This window comes from Otolemur garnettii, unplaced genomic scaffold (genome assembly GCF_000181295.1).
Source record: "Otolemur garnettii isolate 467f Iridium unplaced genomic scaffold, OtoGar3 scaffold00018, whole genome shotgun sequence".
NCBI lineage: Eukaryota > Metazoa > Chordata > Mammalia > Primates > Galagidae > Otolemur > Otolemur garnettii.
Window position 1 is genome coordinate 6497717 of NW_003852413.1, and position 6806 is coordinate 6504522.

At 46.8% G+C, this 6806-nt stretch overlaps 1 non-coding gene across 1 annotated transcript; it reads left to right on the plus strand.

Moving 5' to 3' along the window:
• The first annotated feature begins 6084 nt into the window (after positions 1 to 6084).
• LOC111724088 lies at positions 6085 to 6187 on the plus strand. The gene has a single exon (XR_002772455.1). It is a non-coding gene; the product is annotated as a U6 spliceosomal RNA (small nuclear RNA).
• Positions 6188 to 6806: the final 619 nt, after the last annotated feature.

The window sequence follows — 6806 nt, forward strand, 5'->3', positions numbered from 1 at the left end:
GTGAGCTGTAATGCCACGGCACTCTGCCCAGGGGGACAGCTTGAGGCTCTGTCTCAAAAAAAAACAAAAAAAAAAACAAAACAGTGTTCCTTTCGGACGGCACCTGTGGCTCAAAGGACTAGGGCGCTGTCCCCATATGCTGGAGGTGGTGGGTTCAAACCCAGCCCTAGCCAAAAACTGCAAAAAAAAAAAAAAAAAAAAAACCAATGTTCCTTTAGACTCGGCCCCTGTGGCTCAAGTAGCTAAGGCTCCAGCCACATACACCTAAGCTGGAGGGTTCAAATCCAGCCGAGGCCTGCCAAACAACAATGATGGCTGCAACAAAAAATAGCTGGATATTGTGGCGGGCGCCTGTAGTCCCAGCTACTTGGGAGGCCGAGGCAGGAGAATCGCTTGAGCCCAGGAGTTGGAGGTTGCTGTGAGCTGTGATGCCACGGCATTCTACCCAGGGTGATAGCTTGAAGCTCTGTCTCAAAAAAAGGGGGAAAAAACCCCCCCAAAACAGTGTTCCTTTAGTTTAATCACCCCTTTAAAGGTTCTATCTATAGATAAAGTCACACTGTGAGATACTGGAGGTTTGAGTTTCAGCATATGATTTTTTATACAACTCAGCCATAACCTTAACATATACTCCCATGAGAAAAGCAACGACGGAGTGAGCTGGGGGTACTATGAGAACACACTGGAGGAACCAGATCATCTGCGGAGGCTTCCTTGAGTAGGTGGCACCTGAGACAGGAGCCAGGTGAAGATGGAGGAGGCAGGGAAAGAGACACTTGAGCTCAAAGAAGCAATATAGACAAAAATACTCTATACTTCTCTTACCTCCTGGTTTTTGTTCATACTGCTCCTTTGGACTCAAATGAGTTTTATGGTATGCAGGAAATTATAAGTAGTTTAAAAGAGTGGAGACATAAAATTCAAAGGGAGGTAAGAATTGAGGATAGAGTTGTAATCAGCAGCCAGCCACAGAGGCCATATGGGTTTTGCTGAGGGCCTTGAATCTTATATGTGACTCCCACCCTTCTATCTGTGTTTCAGAAAGTCTACCCTGTAATGTAGGTAATGACTTAGAGAGGGCCAGGATGATTAGTTAGCAGGCTGGAGAAGCCAGCAAGGATGGTGGTGTGGATCAGGTTGGGTGATAGAAATGGGGCTAGGACGTTGAGGAGGGCAAGTCATAGGACTTGGGGTTTCTTGGTTAGCCTCGGCATCAGAGGCAACCCATAAAGCCTAATAGGAGGCTGGATGTAGTAGCTCAAGCTACTACAGGTGCCGCCCCCAGTTATTTTTTTGTTGTTGTTGCAGTTCTGCTGGGCCAGATTTGAACCCACCACCCTTGGTATATGCAGCTGGCACCCTACTCACTGAGCCACAGGCACCGCCCAAACTTTTCTTTTTTTGAGACAGAGCCTCAAGCTTTCCCCCTGGGTAGAGTGCCCTGGCATCACAGCTCACAGCAACCTCCAACTCCTGGGCTCAAGCGAGTCTACTGTCTCAGCTTCCCAAGTAGCTGGGACTACAGGCACTCACCATAATGCCTGGCTATTTTTTTTTTGGTTGCAGCCATCATTGTTGTTTGGCTGGCCCGGGCTTCGAACCCGCCACCTTAGGTGTATGTGGCTGATGCCCTAGCCACCTGAGCCACAGGCGCAGAGCCCCAAACTTTATTTTTTTTGAGACAGAGCCTCAAGCTGTCACCTTGGGTAGAGTGCTGTCGCATCACAGCTTACAGCAACATCAAACTCTTGGGCTCAAGCAATTCTCTTGCTTCAGCCTCCCAAGTAGCTGGGAACTATGGGTGACCAGCCCTTTGTTCACAACTTAAGCCAAGAAAATTCTAGGTGAGAACTTCCCAGATATATTGGGCAAGTGGGAGTAGAATTTCAAATGACCAAATTTAGGCTGTTACTGGATGTCTTGTTCTTTCCCACTAAAGAGAAGCTCAGAAATAAGGGCTTAAGGCAGTGCCCATAGCTCAGTGGGTAGGGCGCTGGCCACATACACTGAGGCTGGTGGGTTTGTAACCCAGCCTGGGCCAGCTAAAACAACAATGACAACTACAACCAAGAAGTAGCCGGGCGTTGTGGCAGGTACCTGTAGTCCCAGCTACTCTGGAGGCTGAAGCAAGAGAATCACTTAAGTCCAAGAGTTTGAGGTTGGTTTGAGCTGTGACTGTACTCTCCTGAGGGTGACATAGTGAGGTTGGTTTGAGCTGTGACTGTACTCTCCTGAGGGTGACATAGTGAGACTGAGAAAGGAAGGAAGGAGGGAGGGAAGGAAGGGAAGAAAGGGAGGAAGTGAGGGAGGGACGGAGGGAGGTTGGGTGCAGTGGCTCATGCCTATAGTCCCAGCACTCTGGGAGGCTGAGGTGGATGGATTGTTTAAGCTCACGAGTTCAAGACCAGCCTGAGCAAAATCAAGACACCCACCCACGGGTCTTTACTAAAAATAGAAAAACTGAAGCAAGAGGATCACTTGAGCCCAAGAGTTGGAGGCTGTTGTGAACTATGATGCCACGGCACTCTACCCAGGGCAACAGCTTGAGACTCTGCCCCCCCCAAAAAAAAACAAAGAGAGAGAAGAGAGAAAACAAATATAGGCTCAAGGATGCCCCTGAAATGGTCTTGAGCCAGCTCCCAAGTGAAAGGGTCAGCTGCCCAGGCTTCTATGGCCCTCCCAAGTCAGTAAATTCCAGGGCAATGTCTGCTTCTTACCTGCAGGTGGCAGCATCATAATTTACAGAAAAAAACAACCCTTTCTGAAGATTCAAAAGAAGAGCAAATCCCAACGGAAGAGAAGCTTTTTAGCAATTACTTTGTGCATTCTGAAGTGACTGATGTGGCTAGTTGGCAACTAGCAAGTTTTGGCACAATGGAAACAGGTTTTTATACCAGGATATGACTTTTTTTTTAGATAGAGCCTCATTTTGTCACCCAGGCTTGAGAGCCCTGGCTTCAGCCTAGCTCACAGCAACCTCAAACTCCTGGGTTCATATAATCCTCCTGCATCAGCCTCCCAAGTAGCTGGGACTACAGGCACCCACCACAACACTCAGCTAGTTTTTCTATTTTTAGTAGAGACAAGGTCTCACTGTTGCTCAGGCTGATCTCAAACTCCTGAACTTGTGTGATCCTCCTGCCTGGGCCTCCTAGAGTACCAGGTTTACACTAGGGTGTGACTTTTACTCCAGAACTGGCCCCTTATTCCAGTTTCTTGCCACTTAATGTTTCTTAACATTAGCCACACACATATCCAAAATACTATTACCTCTAGTGTGTTTTTTTCTCCCCATGGAATAATTGCAGGCAATGTTCTCTCTCAAGTTTCTGAGTATGTGTCCATAGAACAAAAAAAAATGTATCAAAAAGACAAAGTAAGAAATGTTCCCTTTAGGGCTCAGAGTCCATAGTTCAATGATTAGGGTGCCAGTCACATACACCAAAGCTGGCAGGTTCGAGCCCAGCCTGGGCCTGCTAAACAACAATGACAATTCCAACCAAAAAATAGCTGGGCATTGTGGCAGGAGCCTGTAGCACCAGCTACTTGGGAGGCTGAGGCAAGAGAATTGCTTAAGCCCAAGAGTTTGAGGTTGCTGTGAGCTGTGACGCTATAGTATTCTACTGAGGGCAACATAGTGAGACTTTGTCTCAAAAAAAAAAAAAAGAAAGAAATGTTCCCTTTTTTAAAAAGTCACCCACAACTAGCTCAGCGCCTGTAGCTCAAGTGGCTAAGGCGCCAGCCACATACACCAAAGCTGGCAGGTTCGAATCCAACCCAGGCCTGCCAAACAGCAATAACAACTACAATTAAAAAAAAAAAAATTAGCCAGGTGTTATGGTGGGCGCCTGTAGTTCCAGCTACTTGAGAGGCTGAGGCAAGTGAATCGCTTAAACCCAGGAGTTGGAGGTTGCTGTGAGCTGTGATGCCACAACACTACCCAGGGTGACAGCTTGAAGCTGTGTCTACAAAAAAAAAATGTCACCCAGAGCCATACTATTTCTTTTCTTTTTCTTTTTTTCTGAGACAGAGCCTCAAGCTGTCCACCTGGGTAGAGTGCTATGGCATCACAGCTCACAGCAGCCTCCAGCTCTTGGGCTTAGGTGATTCTCTTGCCTCAGCCTCCAAGTAGCTGGGACTACAGGCACCCGCCACAATACCCGGCTACTTTTTAGAGCCACTGTGCCCAGTCAACATGATTGTTTTTACTTTTAAGTGTTCCCTTTCAAATCTGGTCGATATTCATATACTTTTACAAACACATACTCAAGAGTGTTATATCAAAACTGCATTTTTTTTTTGAGACAATTCAAGTTGTCACCCTGGGTAGAGTGTCATGGTGTCACAGCTCACAGCAACCTCCAACTCCTGGGCTTAAGCAATTGTCTTGCCTCAGCCTCCCAAGTAGCTGGGACTACAGATGCCTGCCACAACGCCTGGCTATTTTTTTTTCTTTTGAGACAGAGTCTTAAGCTGTAAAAGGAAGTGTATAACTTTTTCCCCTTATTGTCTTCAGCTTCTACTCTATTCTGAGATCTTACCCACTTATTTAGCTTTATATTAACATAGCAAAACAAAGTAGCCACACTTTTATCTCTGGTCAAACCCTCTGCCCCCCCCCCCCCGTTATTTATTCAGACATCCATTTATTCATTTCATACACTATTCTCAGTTCTGGAAATACAAATGTGAAAAGATGTGGTCCTGTCTGACCAATTGGGAAGTGGGATTGGGGCAGGGGAGGAAAGTGATGGAATGATAATGATGCAATGAGATTGGAGGTATGATGGGAATTTTGAAGACGTCCTAAAGCTGACTCAGGGACCTAGAGAAAAGGGAGGCAACTGAGCAGAGGAAATTGGGTGTGCAAAGATACAGACACTCAAAAGATCATGGCACCTTCTGGAAACCACAGTGGCTTAGTATTGATAGAGTATGTGTTGGATGGGGACTGAAAGGGCGGGGCTGGCTGGCAAGGCCAGATCTTTAAAGGCCTTGCAAAGGACTTGAGAAATTACTGCATGATAAATATCTTTGTTCCAAATGATTTTCTGCTCTGTAGCCAGAGTGATAAAGTATTTTGAAGATGAAAATCTGACCCTGGCTCATCCCTGTTTCAGTATCCCATAGAATCGAATCCCAAGTCTTTTTTTTTTTTTTTAAGAGACACTCTCACTTTCTTGCCCTCAGTAGAGTGCTATGGTGTCACAGCTCACAGCAACCTCCAACTCCTGGGCTCAGGCGAGTCTCCTGCCTCAGCCTCCCAAGTAGCTGGGACCACAGGCGCCCGCCACAACGCCCGGCTATCTTTTTTTTGGTTGCAGCCATTATAATTGTTGTTTGGCGGGCCCGGGCTGGATTGGAACCCGCCACCTTAGATGTATGTGGCTGGCGCCTTAGCCACTTGAGCCACAGGCACTGAGCCTATCCTCTGGCTTTCGTACACACTATGCTCTCTTCTCCTCTCAGGCTAACCAGGGTCTCAGCTTAAACCTCACTTCCTGCACTTTCCCTGATCCTGGTGAGGTCCCCTGTCTTATGCTCCCATAACCATCAGTGCCACCCTTGTCATATTCTCCTTTGAGGTTTTTTTTTTTGTAGTTTTTGGCAGGGCCTGGGTTTGGACTCACCACCTCTGGCATATGGGGCCAGGGCCCCACTCCTTGAGTCACAGGTGCTGTCCCTCCTGTCATATTCTCAAACATGTGTCTTCCCCATCAGCCTACAAACTCAGTGAAGGGTCACCCTGCTCTTCACAGAGTAGATGCTTGCAGAATGTTGGTGAATGAATGAATGAATGCATTGAGGTTCTCAACAGCATACTGGATATTTCTACCCACATGTCTTCTGCAATGTTGAACTCCATATTTCCCAAATTGGGTCACCATTGTGCTGGGGCTCAGAGAATGATGTCCCAAAGTATGGTGCTTTGGCATTCTGAGCACTTTTGAATTAAAGGAAATTGGAAGGTCTTAGAAGCTACCTCAGAACCAAGAACTTCCTAACCTTCTCTTGTTTCCCCACCACAAACACAGGAGCTTTCTGATTGAGAAAATGTCTTCCAAAAGAAATGCAACTGTGCACTTGCTTTGGCAGCACATATGCTAAAGTTGGAACCATACAGAAAAGATTAGCATAACGCCTGTGCAAGGATGACATGCAAATTCGTGAAGAGCTTCAAAAAGAAAAAAAATCCAGCCAGATGCTGTGGCTCAGGTTGTATGTAATCCTAGCACTTTGGGGATGCTGAGATGGGTAGATTGCTTGAGTTCAGGAGTTCAAGACCAAACTAAGCCAGAGTGAGACCCCATCTCTAAAAAATAGCCCAGGAGCTTGAGTTGCTGTGAGCTATGATCCCCTAGTACTCTACTGAAGGCAATAAAGTGAGATGCCATCTTGGGAAAAAAAAAAAAAAGGTGGCGCCCGAAGCTCAGTGAGTAGGATGCTGGCCACATACACCAAGGCTGGCAGGTTCAAGCCAGGCCTGGGCCTGCTAAACCATGACAACTGCAACAACAACAAAAATAGCTGAGCATCGTGATGAATGCCTGTAGTCTCAGCTGCTCAGGAGGCTGAGGCAAAAGAATCAGTTCAGCCCAAGAGTTTGAGCTTGCTGTGAGCTGCGATGATATAGCACTCTACCAAGGGCAACAAAGTAAGACTCTGTCAAGAAGAAAGAAAAAAAGAGAGAGAGAGAGAAAGAAAGGAAAGGAAAGGAAAGAAAGGCAGGCAGGCAGGCAGGCAATTGTCTTAAAACTTCCTCCTGGCTCAGCGCCTATAGCTCAACCGGCTAAGGCGCCAGCCAC